The sequence below is a fragment of the Alexandromys fortis genome, unplaced genomic scaffold (genome assembly GCF_014885135.2).
Source record: "Alexandromys fortis isolate MF-2015 unplaced genomic scaffold, M_Fortis_MF-2015_v1.1 scaffold_35, whole genome shotgun sequence".
NCBI lineage: Eukaryota > Metazoa > Chordata > Mammalia > Rodentia > Cricetidae > Alexandromys > Alexandromys fortis.
In genome coordinates this window covers 6,158,512-6,177,908 of record NW_026067913.1, presented here as the reverse complement: position 1 = coordinate 6,177,908, position 19,397 = coordinate 6,158,512, and the positions used below count along the sequence as shown (strand labels likewise).

The following is a 19,397-nucleotide window of genomic DNA, read 5'->3' as shown; positions in this document are numbered from 1 at the left end:
ACTAGAAACTCGTAAGTTTTTGTAGTCAGAGTGTAAAAGAAACTCATACTTTTCATTATTTCCTTAATTATTGAACAAGAAACAGTTTTAGATGCCAGTATTGTACATTTTCAGTAGACTTTGAATTCTGTCTGTGACACTGAGTATATTATAAAACATTTTTCATATTGTGTGTGTGTCCTTATCTGTGCGTTATAAATAATTACTCAAATTTTTTTTAAAGGATCATGCTTGGCACATGGAAGCCGTTAATTTTACTTCTTATTTTTTTTCTTTCTTTTTTTTATTGCGAATAAGAAAAAAAAGTTTCTGCCTCCTCCCAGCTTCCCATTTCCCTCCCCTCCCCCCCCTCTTCTCCCCCCCCCCCTCTCCTCTCCCCCTCCCTCTCCAATCCAAAGAGCAGTCATGGTTCCCTGCCCTGTAGAGACAGAGACCCACACTGGAGCACTGGACTGAGCTCCCAAGGTCCCAATGAGGAGCAGATGGAGGGAAAACACGAGCAAGGATGTCAGGACCACGGGGGGGGGGGGTGCACCCACCCACTGAGACAGTGGGGGCTGATCTATTGGGAGCTCACCAAGGCCAGCTGGACTGTGACTGAAAAAGCATGGGATAAAACCGGACTCTCTGATCATGGCGAACAATGAGGACTGATGAGAAGCCAAGGTCAATGGCAAGGGGTTTTGATCCTACTTCATGTTCCGGCTTGGTGGGAGCCTAGCCAGGTTGGATGTTCACCTTCCTACTTCTTATTTTTAAATATTGACATTTCTTGGTGTGATTGACCCACACGTTTTGATTTTCATTTATAAAGCTAGGAGCCTAATACTTTCTCTTCTTTTCATAGAAGTGATATCCTAACAACTGTTACCACATGCCTTGATTTTCATACCCCAGTTACAGGTTGCTCAAAATACGCTTGTGCTTAGTTAACCGTTTGAATTCAAAAGAACACCAGATATTTCTGTTGTCATCCTGTGACATCCCCTCATGCCCTTAGCATTCTCAGTGGAATAAAGTGCTACAAAGAAAATTGCGCTCGTCCAGAGAGAAGAAGGGAAGGTACATCTTATACATCTTTCTTGCCAATATCACAGTGACATCATTTCTATCTCAAAGAACCAACTATTATCTGCATTAAGTCTAGGTACGCCTTCCCGGTACAGATCCTTGCATGTTTAAAGGTAGCCGCCAAAATACTCTCCGTGGGCAATCTTTATCTCGTTCTGGAGAGCCAGTTCAATTCTTTTCAAATGAAATCGCAACCTAGTTAACACTAAGTATTCCTTTAGAAACAGAATGGAAGAGTGAAGAAGATTAAAAGAGAAAACGTCTTCTGGTTGGAGGTTTTCAAGAGACATGCAAAGAAACGCAGAACAGAGATCTTCATTTCACCCGAGTGAAGTGGGTACCGTTTGCGTGAAACGCTGCAATTTCTCCAGAGTAATCCAAAAATGTATTTAGACCGTTGTTAGCAAAGTTCACACCAAGTTTTTTCAAAACAGTTTGAATCTTTTAAAAATGACTTCGGAGTAACTGTAAAGCAGAAGGAGGAAAATATTTTGATAGCAGAAAGTATTTCGCGGGCATCATCGGCAGGCTCCGTAATTCCAGCAAGGTTGTTCTAGGGATGCTTTAGTTCTTCCTGAAGTCTTAAGCTGCAAAATCGATTACAATTCGTAGTGAATGAATATTTACACATTAGGTTTTCTCAAGAATTGTTGCAGAAGTTAGTTAATAGTTCGGGTAGTCTTTCATCTGCTTAACTTTTTTTTTCCTTGTAAAGAATACGGAACGCTTTATGCATTTTCACGTCATTCTCGAACAGGAGCTGTGGTAATTTTCTCTCTATTGCTCCAATTTTAGTGTATGTGCCTCCAAAGGGAGTATATTCATCTGCTTGAATTTCAAAAGAAATCAAAATACTTAGTTTTATCCTTTTTCTGGTGTTCCCATATCTCAAAAAGGGGCAACAGAGTAAAGCGGTACCATAATAAAGCCTTAAGATACATCTTTGGCTGAATTGCCAGTAACCTTAGGACTCCCTGGCCCTGAGGCAAGACCCTGTTTTAAATAAACAAAACCAAACAGAACAGGAAAGCATATTTGAAAAATGCAAGTTTTAGAAATTATTTTCCTTTGTGTGGGTCTGGAGATCAAAGCCAAGGCTGTTGGCACGCTAAGCAAGGGCTGGAACATTGAGCCACACCTGTAGCCCTGGGTCTTGTTAATTCTTAACTAAAATTATTTGGTGAAATATTTGACTATTCATATACTTGTTATTTTTACACTAACAAGATTTCAGACAAGAAAAATTCACATGTAGAACTGGAAAGTATATATTGATTTGAATACAAAATGCTACCTGCGCTAATATTTTCTGATGTGATAGGTGTAAATGTTATTTTTTCATTTAAATTAAATTACTTTTATTAAGTGTGTGTGTGTTTAAGCTGTCACATGTGTAAAGGACAGAGGAAAACCCATGTGAATCATTTCTCTCCTTCCTGGGATCTGGGGTTAAATGCAAGTTTTCAGGCTTGGTGGCAAAGTTCCTTTACCTTCTCAACCTTCTCACTGACCCCCAGATTCAATTATTGTTAATTGATAATTACTATACTTCCAAAATCTAACTAATAGTGAGTTTTCATGTGGTCTATATGACGCTATACTCATAGAAGCAACAAAATATGAATACTAACAGTTTCTTTTAGGGTAAGGTATTTACTTCATACATCTGCAAGCCAAGCATTTGGAAACCTGAGGCAGGAGAATTCAAGGCTAGCCTTGGCTATGTAGTGAATTCAAGGCCAGCCTGGGCTACATGATTCCCTGTTTTAAAAACAAAATAATGATAATAATGAATAAAGTAAATAAAATAAAAACAAAACAGTAAGTGCTGCACACGAAGAGCAACTCAGAAAGAGCCCTTTTCGAGCAAAACAAGCCAAGCTTCAGCCTTCTTTCTTTTTTTCTTTTTTTTTTTTTTGCTTCAGCTTTCTAATCAGAATAACATGCATTTTGGGAGACGTAAATTGTCAATCAGAGCTGGACACGAAGAAAGCAGCATTATTGCCAGCCCTTGCTTGCTGTGCTGTGACGGTGTGCACAAGCTTGGAGGCCAGATGATCTCAGTGCTTCTCTGGGCTCCCCCCTCTGTTGGGGAATATTATTTTAAGATGTGCTGCTTTTGTTTACGCTGCATTTGTTTAACTCTGTGAAGCTGTGTAACTGTGCCTGTCTAAAACACCTGATGGGCTAATAAAGAGATGAACAGCCAATAGCGAGGAAGGAGCAAGGATAGGCGGGTCTGGCAGGCAGAGAGGATAAATAGGGGAAATCTGGGAGGAGAGAGAACCAGGAGCAAGAGAACAAGGAGAGGAGGACACCATGGGTCAGCCACCCATCCAACCATGGAGTAAGAAGAAAAGTAAGATATGAAGAAGTTAGGAAGATAAAAGCCCAGAGGCAAAAGGTAGACAGGTTAAGAAAAGCCAGCAAGAAACAAGCCAAGCTAAGGCAGGGCATTCGTAACTAAGAATAAGCCTCTGTGTGTGATTTATTTGGGAGGTGGGTGGCAGGCCTCCCAAAAAAGCAAAAGAATAAAACATCACACAATGCTCTTCTCTTGCTGGGTAAGTAGTCTCGTGACTTAGTGTCTCTGTCTTGAGGTTTTCATTTATAATGTAGTGATAAAATCTTCTATAACCCGGCATTTGCTATACATTGCCAGCTTGCAGGTAAGCACTTAACGCCACTACTATCTTCATTACAGGGTTTAACCAAGTAGTTCCACACAGTCTTTCCTTTGAGAGAAGCTGGGTGAAACCACACAACTTTTACGATAGAACCACGTAGAAGTATTTAATACGCATGATCGTTACTTAATTTGCTCAGAGCCAAAGGGGAAATTTTATTCCTCTTGCTTCTAATGGAAGCTCTGGTGCGTTAAAGGCACTTCTCCCTCTCCCCTCACTTAAATTCAGTCTAACTTCAAACCGTTTGAAGACACAATTTCATTCCTTCACCCTTGTCACGCTTTATTCTCCGAAGCTACCTTTTATCCCCACTTTGCAGATGGGAAGGAGAAATGGGCGCCAACTCTCTAACGCAGAGAGGACGCTGAGCTCCTTCACCACAGTCTCGCTTTCTAATGGAACGTGACACACCCTGGCTGGGCGCTAGGTCTGGACGAATCGTGAACATTCCCAATCTTGTTTGTAAGCTTCTGAATGAGGAGAAATGAAAAGGAGGCATCGATACAGCGCTGGTGCAAAGCCTTTGGTGGCGGCCTTGCCATCCAGCCTCCGCCGTTTACGCCTTTCATCTTCTCAGTGACCGGCAAGTGTTAAAACCATTTTTTAAAAGTACCTTGTAACCTCCAACCTGAAGAAGAAGAAAAATGGCCTAGGGAGCAGTTAAAAGCCCCATTATAGGTTGAGTCTCCCCCCCCCCCCCCCCATGGGATTTTCTGAAAGCACTCATTTTTCACCCAAAGGTTGAAACTTTTTTTCTTTTCTCCTAGGCTGGATGGAGTTAGATCCTTGCCAGAAGGAAGCAAAGTAATGCTACCGTGAGCTGTAACACGACCTGCAAGGGCGCAGGAGTTCATGGCGCATTTCTAGAAGGCACGTGCCAACCGCTTGCACTAAAACACACTGCCCAGAGCGGCAACCAATTTGCATACTCAGCAAAAACACCTGCCTGCAATTTGCTCATTGACAAATTTCAGGGTTTTTTTTTTCCTTCTTTCTCCTTTCTCTCTTTTTTCATTTTCATTTTCTTTTCTTTCCTAGTCCTAGAAAGTGTTCCAAAAACTTTGTGGGAACATATGTAGAGACTACATTATTCCAATTTGATTTCTGTGCATTGTTCTTTATGAATGGCTTCCTTATAATTAGGTGTTTAATTTAAAACAGAACCTGTGACTGCAATAATCCCAAGATACCGGCTTCAAACATTACCATTTAGGGGTCAGGTGGTGAATTTTTTTTAAATTAATTGCAAAGGTATAGCTAATTATACAGAAAGGAGTTTATGGGATCAAAAGAAAAGCATGGAGAACAGTATCTTCTGCAAATTGAATCTAATTTAAGTTTTTTTTTGTACCAATGTCTATCCCTATCTCAAGGGACATATTTCTTTTTAACTTTTGAGTCAGCCCACAAACCCCAAGAACGGAGGAAAGCTGACTTGTTTTAAGGGCTTGGCTTTGATTGCTGCATACCCCTCCCCCACCCCCAGTCCTCTCCAATCTGCTTGGCTGGGTTCTGTCAGGTAAAGGTGTAGGTAACTGAATTAGATAAAACCCGGCATTTAGAAAGTTGCCACACTCATCTGGCTAAGTTTTAAAAGTAAAAATGCCAGACAATTTATATGACTCAATAACAACTGAGAAAAAAAATGACATGTAAGAATACACGTACTTAACGCGCGCACGTGCGTGTGTGTGTGTGTGTGTGTGTGTGTGTGTGTGTGTGTGTGGTTTCTTAAAAGACTGAAGCATTTGATATTTCTATTTATTGGTGTACCAATTGGGTTATGATTGTTTGCTATCAGTAGTTGTAGCTAAACAACACCCCCAATTTCTTTTCTTTTTTTCCTTTTTCTTTTTTTTTGATTTTTGAGACAGGGTTTCTCTGTAGTTTTTGGTGCCTGTCCTGGAACTAGCTCTTGTAGACCAGGCTGGCCTCGAACTCACAAACATCCTCCTGCCTCTGCCTCCCAAGTGCTGGGATTAGAGGCGTGCGCCACCACTGCCTGGCTACCCCCAATTTCTAATGAACAGTTAATTAGATGAACTATATTGTCAATGTTCTCAGATCCAATTCTTATCAAAACTTGGAGTGCAATAAAATGCAAAAATGTAGTTTTCTTTTGTCAAGTCTAGCTAAGAATGTTTTTGATAGACTCTGTCTCTGTCCAAATAGGTCACTAATTTGAAATATTCCAGCATTAAATGGTAGACTTATTGTAAATGCTTTGGCTTTTACAGTACGTTTTCAAAGTTGCATAAATGTGTATGTTGGAAATAGTTGGGTAAAGTTCCTCGAGATCCCAAAGTTAACTTGGTATGAATACAATCTGAATCAGATGTTATAAAAATTCTCTCAGTGGACTGGGTTATGCGAGCCATTCTTAATCAGGTTGTGAGAACTTGTTAGACAACTTGTTAAAGTCAAAACTGTGCAGAAAACACGGGGGGGGGGGGGGGTGGTATTCAAGGCTGCCAAAGGCATAGGATGCTGAAACAATGCTATGCCTGTCATGATGCCCCCCATATGCCCGGCAGCATTGCTGCAGAGCACAGTGTAATTTGTCCTGTGTTTCATGCCCTAGTGCCTGCTTTGAGTCTCTCCTCTGGCATTTGGGGGCCATTACTAAGGTGACTCAAGGTTATGGGGACACAAACATTGCCAATGGTGACAGTTGATCTAAAAACCAAGATGGCTACTTAAGTCAACTCACAGGAGGAGGATGGCTGGTCGATGTGAGATTTCACCATGCTTCAGAGCGGTGTCCAAACTTACAGCTTGCTTCTGGGTTTTTCCATTTCCTGTTTAGGAGGACCATGATTGACCACGGGCAATAGAAACAATGAGAACATAAGCCACAGTTGGGAACACGCCTATGGACGCTACTTAACCACGCTTTGAGAAAGAAGCTCAGCTGTGTGCTTGATTTATTTTTAGTGCAGGAATAGATAGATCTGTGCCTTAATAGTTATGGTGTTTTCTAGATATACAAAGATTTAAAGACTTTTTTGTGTGTGTCATACTGGGGATGAAGCCCAGGTCCATGCATAGGGTGTTCTCTGATAGCGAGTTACAGCCTCAGGTTTAAATATATTATTTTACATTAAAATGCTATGTTAGTGTTTCAAAAATCTAATGGTTAAACAATATTTTCAGCAACTACCAAATTAAATAATTATTTAGAACGTCTATTCATACAATAATCTGAACTCTTTGTAGGAGAAAATCCAGGATCCAGAATGAAGAATAAGCCACTATTATTGCTATTGCAGACAGCTACTTAGGGAATCTGCTCCCAATTAACCTTATAGACAAATGAGAAATCATCCTCTAAAAATGAACACATTTATTTCTCTAAATATGTAAATTCCTCAGCATTTCCACAATGCTGAGATAAACTATTTCAATCTATATTTATAGATCAGAGTTGAGAACAATTTCTCTCTTCTTTACAAACAGCCTTGACTGCCTACTCTGAGTTCAAAACCGCCTTAAAATGTGTCATATTTTTGGTATACAAAAGGCATTCTAAAATTGTATCATGCAGTCATTGTGCGAGAGAATGACCCTTGCCACGCTTTGTTTACTGAATGTCAAATTTTCATTCCTCTTACAGCTGTGTTCCAGGGCGGTTTCGGTTCTGTATGAAGGGCAACTAATGCACAAAACAGTAAAGCCACAGAGCGGTAATTAGTCCGGGAAACATCAAAGTGTGCTCTTCTGAATCCAGCCGATTTGCTCTGGGTGTGCAGAACCAATAGTCTTTCTTTGCTAAGGTCTCTTATTAATTTTTGCTTTCGTTCGTTGTGGAGCAGCTGCCTTGCCATCAATCCAACATCCTGCTTTAAAAAAAAAAATCCATTTTGAGGCCACAAATGCAATTTCAATGGGGTTGGGAATAATAACCAGCTTCCCCCTCTCACCCCACTTCTGGAAAATAGAAACTCAGAATGTAAGTTTTCAGTGTGTGCAACGTGGAAGAGAGCAACGTAAGCATGGCTTGGGTCTGCGTTCTCGAAAAGGCAGGAAACGCGGCTTGGAAACCTGACTGCCGTCTTTGCTTTAAATCTGCGCCACCCTTGCCTCCGTGTGCGTGTCATTTTCTTCTCAGTGGGCATTCTTTTCCTTCCTTGGGGCGCAGTGTGGTTTTTCACTGAAAAAAAAAAAACTTATTAAACTCAACCAGCAAGGAAAAAAGTCGTTAACCTGATGAACAGTCTACACATCCCACGATGACCGCAGCAAACTAACCAGGAGCGTTTGCTTTCTCCTTGTTGGGATTATGAATTTTAAGCAGCTGGGGGAAGGCAGTTGAGGTCGCCAAACAAGCTTCGCCCGCAGGAAGTGAGTGGGTCGGTAAGCCAGGAGAGCCTGGAGCAGAGACGGAAGTCTGTCAGGGGTCAGGGTTTAAGGAGGAGTGTGGGCCGGGAGCCCCTCCCCCATCAAGTCATCTAGGCATTCCTTTTCTCCACCTGCCCTTTTTCTTTTGTGTGTTCTGCATATAGGTGGAGAGGGATAAGCTGCTTGTTTATTCCCATGAACATGACAGCTTCCTGTAGTCATCGTCTTCTCAGCCCAACCAATAGCTCATAATTATATACTCAAACATGTTTACATACAATAGGTAAATTTCATAAATAAATTCATTTAAGCACTGTCAATATACATTACGTGGGCAAATATATTTTCTGTGTCTAGCATTATAAAAACTCCTTTTTTCTTTCCTTTCTCTCTCTTTCGTCCTTGCGACAGGGAGGGTCTCATTGTGCGTCCCGGGCTGGCTCTGAATTTAACAATCGTCTAACTTTAGCCTCCTGAGTGTTGGGATTGCAGGCGTGTGACACCATGCCAGGATGCAATTTTCCTGTCTTCCCAATAAAATATTTAAATTTGATTCTGAGTTATAGTCCATTCCAACCACGTGCCGATTTTCGTTTTGGTCTCAGAGTCTCTAACTGGGTAGACACTAAACTACAGCCAAGCAAAACAAACAAAGTAATAATAGGTATAATGAACATAATGAAGAGGAGCACGTACAGGTAATTTACTATAATTGACCGGTAAACAAATGTGTGATGTCCATGGAATGGCCAAGCATGCTCCTTCTGGAAGCATTTTCAATTGGTCAGGGATTGAATGCTTTCGAAAGTGACAAAATTATTGCCCAGTAAAGTTAGGGTGCCCCTTCCCTCATGAGAAAGGTACAAATCAGGCACCATCTGTTGATTTAATTTTGAACGAACCACAACCTTATTGAATGCTTTACATCCTTATATGTTACTTCGCTCCTAGCAGAACCACCGTTGCCTCTGCAGCTCTGTGGTCTTCCCACCTACGGTATCTGAGAGGTCCATTCTAAGCGTTAGTGTCAGTGCCGATGGGAACAAAGCCATATTAGAATTGAAATAAATATAGCCTCCGCACAGCTACTTTAATTCCAATGACACTTCATTGATTACCTTTCTCCAGCATTTTCCAGGGCTTTGCCTGAATCTTTCTCGGAGACATCTCAAGTCATTTACCACTTACCATCACCTCAGGATCGCCTTTACAACGTTCTGAAAATGTTTAGGCTGAGAATTCTTTAAAATGATGTTGAGAAAAAAATGAGAGGTTCTAGAAAACTCAATAGATATTTTTCCAAAAGGAGACCAGAAACTGGATTATCAGCTGTGATTTGTGGTTAAAAGCTGAGACTAAATTCTCGAGAGTGTGGTTTGGGAATCCCTGAGAAAGTAAACTGTGCTTGCTGATCAGCAAGCAAGGCAGTATGATGGAAAACACGCAATCCCGGAAGGGAGAAGAATACTGTCGTTATTCTCAGGTAACCCTGGCTCTCTCCTCTCTTCCATCCTTTTTTTCTCTTCTCTTCTCTTCTCTTCTCTTCTCTTCTCTTCTCTTCTCTTCTCTTCTCTTCTCTTCTCTTCTCTTCTCTTCTCGTCTTTTCTTCAGAGCTAGAAATAAACTCCAGGAACAAGTTCAAACTAGATTAACCCTCTACCATTAAGCAGCATGCCCAGTCCCTGTTCTCAGATCCCTCCCTCCCTCCTGCCTTTCTTCTTCCTCTCCCTTCATTTATCCTTCAATCCCTCTTTCTCTTCTTTCCTCTTTTCCTCTCTTTTTTGTAGTGTTGAGGATAATGTGACATTTCATTTTCACAGAAAACATAAGATAACAAGCAGGTTGTTGAAATTAGCAGCAGAATTAAGTATGCTGGTAAATTGAATCCAATATAATGACAAGAACAAAAATATCAATACTTTCACCAAGTGCACTGCGTTTTATTTTCTTTTGTTTTTTTTTTTTGTTAACTTGATGCAAGCTAGGTCATCTGAGAAGGGGGAACCTAAACTGAGAAAATGCCTTCATCAGGTTGTCTGTAGGCAAGTGTGTGGGGCATTTTCTTGACTTTTTGATGTAGGAGGGCCCAGCCACTGTGGGTGGATTCTGGGTTATATAGAAAAGTAAGCTGAGGAAGCCATGAGGTGCATGCCAGGAAGCAGCTCTCCTCCACAGCCTCTGCTTCAGTTCCTGCCTCCAAGCTCCTGCCATGAGTTCCTGCCCCGAGTTCCCTCAGTGATGGACTGTGATGGACACGTATAAGCCAAAGAAACCATTTCCTCCTCAAGTTGCATGTGGTCATAGGGGCACACACTTTTAGTCTCAGCAGTTGGGAGGCAGAGTAGATGGATCTCTGTAAGTTTTTCTAATATATATGTGTGTATTATCTCTAAAACATCTGGAGCACACCTATCCAAAGTGTATGTGTTTACTAACTTTTCAGGTTTGGATCCTGAGCACCCACACAAAAGCCAGGCATGCTGTGCATCTGTGATCCCAGCATAGGGCAGCGAAGACAGGAACGTAGCCTGGAGCTCACTGGCCAGCCTGCTTAGCTCCACCCATGGGTGCGAGGTTCAGGAGGAGACCCTATCTCAATAAGATAGAGATGGAGGAAGACAGCTGAAGACACCTCATACACACTTACATGTGTACATTAATCCACCCACCCTGTATATCACACACGCACATCTGACAACAATCAACTGTAATCATAAAATATGTAAATAAACTTTGGCCATTCATCTGTAAAAAAAATACAACTCATTTTAAAGTATAGAAGTACTTTAAAATTAAAGTTTAAAATGTAAACTTCCTCACTGTGAGATGAGCAATCTTCATGTAAAACATACTATTCTTCTTTGCTTTTTTGCAGCGCTAGAGGTTGGACCCAGGGCCTCAGGCCAGGCAAGTGCTGTACCCGTGGGTCCCAGCCAGAACCCCTGAATAATAATAAGATTTTTAAGGTAACTTCCTATGTCACTGAAGAGTTTTCTTTTTCATAAAGTCAGTCCTATATATCACATTCACTGGCTTTACCTTTTCTCAAACATGTCTTGCAGACAGCCTATGTCATGCATTTCGTTATGGCGCTGTCCTATGAGGTCCCTCAGTGTTGGATTATGACCTGGAAGTATAAGCCAAATAAACCCTTTCCAAGTTGCTTTTGGTCAAAGCTATGATAATTTTTTTTTTAACTATTAAGTAAAAATCTTGGGCTGGAGAGATGGCTCAGCCATTAAAGGCTAGGCTCACAACCAAAAAAATATAAGAAAAAATCTTGTGCAAGAAATTTCTGAATTTTTATCAAATTCAGTTAGGGATTGTAAAGTCTTCGCTGCCCACATGTAGACACATATTTCAGGTAGTCCTCTTTATAGCTGTAATCATGGAGACAGAACAGTGCACAGATCAACCATGCCTTTTCTCCTACCCCCCATCATGCTTGTCTCTGAGTTCTCTTCAGCTTGGCATACCTCTGAAGAAATCTTTTATACTTGCTGTCCATCTGAGACACGTGTTTTAAGTAATATGATCCATGTATCATTTTATCGGCACTATAAAAGCAACATATCATGATCATAATGAGCTTGACGGGTTGACAGGGAACTGGCTGGCTCTACAGTTTTCTGTAGGATGCTTTGGTTACTGTATACGACAGGCAACAGTTTGACACATCTGTTGAGGTTGCCATTGACTATGCAAATGACATGTTAGCAACATGTCATAGTCTTCTTGTATCAACTTTTAAAATAAAACAAAAAGTATCAGTTCTAAGAGTTTACCTAAATGGATTGTCTTATGCACCTTGTATGGTTCACACACCTCAGTCTGGAGACCAGTAAACTCTGGGCCTTTGGTTTAACATATTTAGGGATATTCTTGACTTGTTCTGTAGATCACAGGCTTCTTAAAATTCACAGATGTCTAATTTATCACTGCATCTCCAGCATATAGCCCTAATCAGGATGTAACCTGAATTAATTATGAATTAATTATGGCTGAATTAATTATGAAGGTAATGCTACTTTGATCAGTCAGAGAAAAGAATTGTGTTTAGTTCGGGGTGATTTTTGAAGAAGAACTCAAGGAATTGGCATATATTTAGAGGGAAAGAATTCTAAACTTTGTCAAGACAGTAATTCTAGTCTGAGGCTATTGACCACAGGAGGAATTTGGTGTTTGTGTACAAAAGAACTATCTAACAATTAGAGTTGTCTGGACGTGGACAGGCAGCTTTGGAGTATGGTCTCTTATTCTTGGAGGTGTTAAAGTAGCCTCAATGGCTAGCAGCCTCCAGCAGGCTGAAGACAGGCTTAAAGCGTTCGCAGTGATAGCTGTGGATGGAGGATTTAGATCATCTCGGATTATAAACAATGGCTGAGATTCGAACCCATTTGGTGTGTCTAGTGATAGAACTGAACTTTAATAGGTGAGAATACACCAAGCAAAGAGATCCTGAGTCTGGATCTAGCAGAGCCACTGTGGTAGCTCTGCCCTGCTGACTCATGAGTGATGTGGCTAAGCAGGGTTTTAAGCATACACAGAGGCTCGTAACTACAAACATGTACCTGGCTTTCTCTGTTCATCTTAGAAACAGTCTACAATCTGCCTGTCCAACCAGGGTTTTAAAATTTGTAGTTTGAGAGCCTGTATCAAAGTGATGTCTCAAGAGCATCAGAGTTATCTTAACCATCCATTTATTACTATTACCTGAGATAGAATCGAATCATTTGAACTCAGGATATAATAATGAACACATGGAGGTTGAATATTATAGATTATAGGCTAAGTACTATAGAAAACATAAACAAATTATAATGAGTCTTCTCTAAATGATGCACAATTAGTTGACCTGAATCAAGACCACAACCAATACATCTAACACCCCTTCTGGAGTTTGCTCAGCCACACTGCCTCAACATCAGGATGCTGTTCCTGTTGGGAAGGATTCTGGCGGGCTCAAAAAGGCGTTTGACACATCAGAAACAGAGACTAACGAAGGAAAGTGCAGTGCCATCTGTGTGTTTTAGCTGAGGAGTAGTTCAGAAGGCCAAGAAAGGGCAGAATCACAGGCCACGGGACATGGGAAGGAATCACGGTCTGGAGAGCAACTCTGAAAATACTTTGCAAAGATAGTGAGCTACTTTATTATTATTAGTATTAATAATAATAATAATTATTTTCCAAATAACAGGCTAGTTTTGTCCACACCACCAATGCCCTTCCCCCTCTTTTATTTCTGTTTACTTTCAAATTCTGCCTATTGTACTGGCCAATAGGACAAGGCATTCAGCTGCAGCAAATTCTTATACATTCCAAGTTACCCCACACAAGCAGGTCACCATGGTAACCAAACAAAAAGGGACTAGAAAACAGAAGCAAAGTATTTACTGATGTCTGGTGGACTCTGCACGGCTTTCTTAAGAGCTATTTCAGGTTTTCTTTCGGGTTTCACTGTTGGTTACTGCTTGCTTTTTTAAGTTGAAGACTTTAAATATAGAAGATTGGACCAAACCGTGAAGTCAACTTGCTGTTTTTATCAGAGCATATAAATTTTAATTAGAAATGTTGATTTAGTACATAGCCCAGAAACTATTCAACTCCTGCTCATGCAGCCGGAGAAACAGAAGGCTCATTTGGCCATGGTAAAGAGTCCTAAGAAAGATACAATAGAGTAGATTTGAAGCAGTTGCATTAAGGGAACTGCAGTTTGTTTCTGCCATGTTCATTACAAAGTGGTAGATTTCACTGCTACTTGTTATACGCCCCTCACAAATTAATGATACAATGTGCTCTGCCTCGTCTTAATCTTTTGGTGAAAGAAGATTTTGATGGTGCAACAGAAAACCATTTAGGCTTGTAACCTATGTCTACCACCTCTTGGATTGGGCAATAGGACCACTCTCTTCATCCCTGTTATTGTCTTGGTACCCCTTTGAAGTGCAAAACCGTTACAGCTTCAAAGGCAGCCCAGAAAGATGACAACTGGTGCATATGACCCTGGAGGTGCGGACAAACCTGCAGTGTGTCACCAGGGGATGGCTTTGCTGGGAATCTTACCACAGTTGGCTTTTTAGTTCCTAAAGACAAAGATCTGTGTACAATGGCATCAACCTGACGCTTGGCTTTTACAAACCATATTTTTGAATACCTTGCTAAAAAGTGATTCTTCTATGTTATTTTCAGGGGAAGAAAACAAAGCTAGGAGCTTGTTTGGAAGCTTAGGAAACAGGAGGGAAACTACGCCATGAAAGAATAGATTTCCTATGGGATACTGCGGCTCGGTGCCCCCGTGCGTGTCTGGAATCAGCTGCAGTGAAGTACAATACTGTCTTTGCATACTTTCCAGATAGTTCTTTCTACCCAGCAGCTGAGCGTGGGGTCCTCCAAGCAAGATTTTTTTTTTCAGTGAAAGGATTTGCCTCTTAAGATTAGAATTTACACAAAGCCAAACTAATTCTCTGGTCTAGAGTCAAAAGGAAGAAAGATTAAGAAGATACAACTCTTTCCATGTATAAAAGCTCTTGTTTTAACAACAACAACTGTGGCAAAGACAGACTACATGGGAGGATGCTCACTATGTGTTTGCACTGATGCCTCGGATGGCATCTATGTTATTTTTGTACTTTGGGATGAAGATGACTCACTCACTTTCTGAACCACGTGGCCGTGTGAAGAACGGTAGCAGACCCTTCATCAGTACCATCAGCATCTCCTGTCCACTCCAGCCGCAGAGGAAGGCTGAGAGCTAAGGTCAGCGCTAATTCCTAGTTGGGACCTTTCTGTCTTCCCTCTGGCCAGTCTGGTTACTCTCTAGAAAGAGTCTAGGGGACTGATGGGAGCATCTCACTGGATGACCTGACTGCTGTTCGGGCACGAGGACCCAAGTTCCTCCTCCTTCCACCCAGGGGAAAAAAAAAGGCGGGGCACTGTCTGTAATCCTAGTGGGGGCTGAGGAGGCAGGGATGTGTGGATTTGTGCAGCCTGCTGGTGAGCCAGTCTAGCAAATCGGTGCGTGCTGATTCAGTGAGAGATGCTGTCTCGAAAAATAAGGTGGAGAAGTGACTGAGCAAAGACATCCTGGTGTCGGCTTCTAGCTTTTACATGGACAAGCACACACATACACACACTACATACAACACACACACACGGGCACCCACAAGGACAAGCACACACACACACTACATCCCATACACACACTACATACTACACACACACACACACACATGGATAAGCACATACACACTATATACCCCCCCCCACTATGTACCACACACATACAAAATAATAGTTAAAAAAGAAAAGTGGTTATAGTTCGGGTATTTTTTTTTTTTAATCTGGAGTTTCATTATGTTGCTGAAGTCGGTCTTAAACTCTTGCCTGAATATTGGAATTGCAGGCCTGTGCCTCTGGGCTTGAACCAATCTCTGGAAGAACACCATTTAGCTTTAGTCTTAAGGTCACTAGAGAGGATTTCTCTTTGAGGAGACAGGTGGGCAGATGTCCTCCTACCCTAAAATCCTGTGTATGATAAGCCACGCACAAGAAAGACCCTCAAACACCCAAACACCCTGCACCGAAATATCCGCTGAAATTAGGGAAATGGAGAGAGAAGCTTGCCTTCGGTCTGTCTGTAGTAAGATGAGTAGCCCGCCGAGAAGAGGGGATTTCTGCTAAGTCCTTTCTGGTTTCTTCCACAGTGGCGTTTACAGACTTAGCTATCTAACCCAGACGAAATGACCGATATCGACTTTCCCTCACTTAGCTGTAATTCATTCACTGTTCCATTTCTATCCTGTGAGCGAATGCTAACAGCTTTCCATGAGTCTAGTCGCCATTAATAGTTTCAAGTACCCGAGGAATTTATGTAGTGTCTTCAGTAAGTGTTCTAAGGAAGACTTTAAAATTACCCCCTTCTCTGACCCCTGCCCACCAAAGTCCCACAAACCTGCTTCTCCTAGCTCATTGATTACACAAAGGATCTGGTGGCTGACGTCTGTGGCTTGGTCTGTCTTTCTTTCTTTCTTTCTTTCTTTCTTTCTTTCTTTCTTTCTTCCTTCCTTCCTTCCTTCCTTCCTTCCTTCCTTCCTTCCTTCCTTCCTTCCCCTTCCTTCCTTCCTTCCTTCCTTCCTTCCTTCCTTCCTTCCNTATTTTTGTGGTTGTACACATTTATTATCTCGACATTTGAGCAGCTGGGGAAGTACTGCTATGGGGTACGTGAAGAGAAAATTTCCTGAGATGCCTGAATAAATCAAATGGAGTCTCTTCCTTCCTTCCTTCCTTCCTTCCTTCCTTCCTTCCTTCCTTCCTTCCTTCCTTCCTTCCCCTTCCTTCCTTCCTTCCTTCCTTCCTTCCTTCCTTCCTTCCTTCCTTCCTTCCTTCCTTCCTTCCTTCCTTTCCTAACTAGAGTTTGGTGAACCTTGTCAATAATTCTTTCAAGTATGTCAAGGAATCTCACTTTTCCTCTGGCTTCTTCTCTCCCAAGGGTCCATTATCTCTATTAGCCTGCTTCAGAGAGAGCGGAGAGCTGTGACATGGTCTAACTTTGCTGAAGTTAAGTGTGTCTTCAAAAGCAGAGTCCGGGCGGCTGTGGGAGGGACAGCACAGAAGGAGATGACAGAGAAGAGAGAAGAGCTATAAACAAAGGTACAGCTGTGGCTGTCTAGCTCTTCTTGGGCACTTTGGGGAGTTTCTTCAGGAGTCACTGAAGAAGGTAATACCTAGAGCATTATTATTTTAAAGTCACTTAAAGGAGCCGGAGAGACGGTTCAGTGGTTAAGAGCATTTGGTGCTCTTCCCTGGGTTTGGTTCCTAGTGCCCATATGGTTATTTGTAAAGGTCTGGAACTCCAGTGCCAGGGGATCTGACTCCCTCTTCTGACCTTCATGGGTACCAGAAACACATACAATACAAAGACATACATACAGGCAAAACATTAATACACATAAAATAAACTAAAATATAATAAGAGAATCAAAATTAAAGCCATTTAAGATTTGACTTCTTAAAACAGGTATGAAAAAGAACCTCACAGGTAAGAGAAATAACATAAGGTAGAAGGCTGGGTACTACCCCAGTGTGAATTTCATCTAGGTTTATTTTTTCTTTTAAATGGGTCTCTATTTTACTTGGCAGTGATGGTGGTCAGATCATACTAACCCCAAACACAGTACCTTAGTATCTGGCATAACCAGAGAGGTAGGGTACCATTCTGGTTTCCCCTGGTCCTCCAAAGCAGGCTACAAAACCCAGAAGGATTTCTGTTCCCTGTGTGAAGCAGGTCATGAGATCACTTATTGCAGGATGCTCCCCATACACAAGGAAAGGAGTATCCTCGTTTCTGAAGACACAGGGATAGAGGACAATCTCAACAAACAGGACGTGTTGAGCCCTCTTTCATGAGATCATGCTTTTTAATCCAATTACTCTCCACCAGTAACCCACATCTGCATTAAATCTAGCATAAAAGAAACCCCTCATAGATCTACCCACTGCATTAAGTTTCTGTTTCTGGTGCTGTATAAATATCATATGAATAAGTTCATATGGTTTTCTCTAAAAAAAAAAAAGCTATAGGGGTTTCAGCCATGAACATGGGATCTATTTTAAGAGAAAATAGGTTTCTTTCCCTAAAGCAGTTGATTCTCAAACTGTGGTCACATCCTCTTTGGAGGGGCCACATACCAAATATCCTGCATACCAGATATTTACATTAGGATTCATAACAATAGCAAAATTACAGTTATGAAGTAGAAATGAAAATAATTTTGTGGTTAGGGGTCACCACAGCATGGGGAACTGTATTAAAGGGTCACAGCATCAGAAAGATTGAAAACCACTGCCCTAGAGCAATGCACACGGAGAATCCAAATGGAAACGCTATGGCACCATACGGTTTTAGTTTCCTAGATTGAAATCTGCCATGTCTAGCATGGCTTGGTCATGGCAACTTGACTGTGGTGATAAGGGAGTGAAGAAATGACGGACATACACAGGAAAACAATAGCAATGTGGGCCATGTGTACTCTGGTGGAGTGGTTCTAGCTACACCACCTCCAGGAACTTCAGCATGTTTCTTATGTACAGCACAAGGGGAGGGGCTAGCTAGATTCTGTAGCCGGTCTCTGTAAGTGAGCATTCTAGGCTTTAACATCTGGGATGAGAAAGCCACGGTTGCTAGTTTTTGCACACAGTGACTGATCATTCATAAACACCTGTACTCATACACACTGTCAACATTTAGACTCTGACCAGAGGGAGGCTTTGCCATCCCTTTGAACCTCCACCCCAGAGGGAAGACTTTGCCATTCCTGTGGTCTGAGGTGTTGGTCCTTGACATGACTATGCCCACGCCAATAATAATGCTCGTTCACTCAGAACTACATCTGCTCTTTATGCATTCACTCAAGGCTTCCTTACTTCCCACAAGGACCTGTGTACATCCCCACACATGCAACCGAGTTAAAGGAATAAAAGTTCTATAGACATCAGTCCACATGAAAATGCTTAGAATTAAAACTCTATATTTATATCTTAAATATATATTTGAGTGATGTTTGATAAATAAGAAATCATGGAGAGAAGAAAAAGGAATTATTTTTCTTGTTTGACGAGTTTTGTGTATATGTATGTATATGTTCATGTGAGTGTATGTACACATAGGTGAGGGCACACATGTGTGCATGTGTGAGTGGGGGTCTTTGGCTGTCTTCCTAAATCACTCCCTGCCTTAGTTTTTGAGACAGGCTTCTGAACTCAGTTCTTTGTGCTTATATGGAAGACACTTTACTGACTGAATCATCTCCCTCAGCCCTGGATATTGTCTGTATTTATTAACTAATTATTATTGTACATGATGTGGTGTGTGTGTGTGTGTGTGTGTGTGTGTGCATGTGTGCACAGCCAGGGCACACATGTGGATGTCAGAAGGCAGCTTTCAGGAGTCGGCTCTTCTTTTTCTACTGTGGCATGTGGGGATTGAACTCATATCATCATATTTGTTTGTCAAGCACTTTTGAGCCACCTCACCAGTTCGTTATATCACACACACACACACACTTTAGGGAAATGGAGTTAAGATTCGATTTATAACTAAAAGAAGATTGAGACTTAATTTCCTTTATTATTTTTGAGGAAAAAAATAAAAATGCATCCGTGTAGTTTGAATGTAATCGGCTCCCATAAGATAATTCTTTATTGGTTCTTTGTGAATTTCATATCACGCACCCCAATTCCACTCATCTCCTTCCATATCCTGCCATCACTCCTGCAACATCCCCCCTAAAGGAATTAAAAACA

At 41.4% G+C, this 19,397-nt stretch overlaps 1 non-coding gene across 1 annotated transcript; it reads right to left on the bottom strand.

Annotated features, from left to right (window-relative positions):
* Positions 1-1,783: 1,783 nt before the first annotated feature.
* On the bottom strand, positions 1,784-1,887 carry LOC126499641 (U6 spliceosomal RNA). The gene has a single exon (XR_007591136.1). It is a non-coding gene; the product is annotated as a U6 spliceosomal RNA (small nuclear RNA).
* Positions 1,888-19,397: the final 17,510 nt, after the last annotated feature.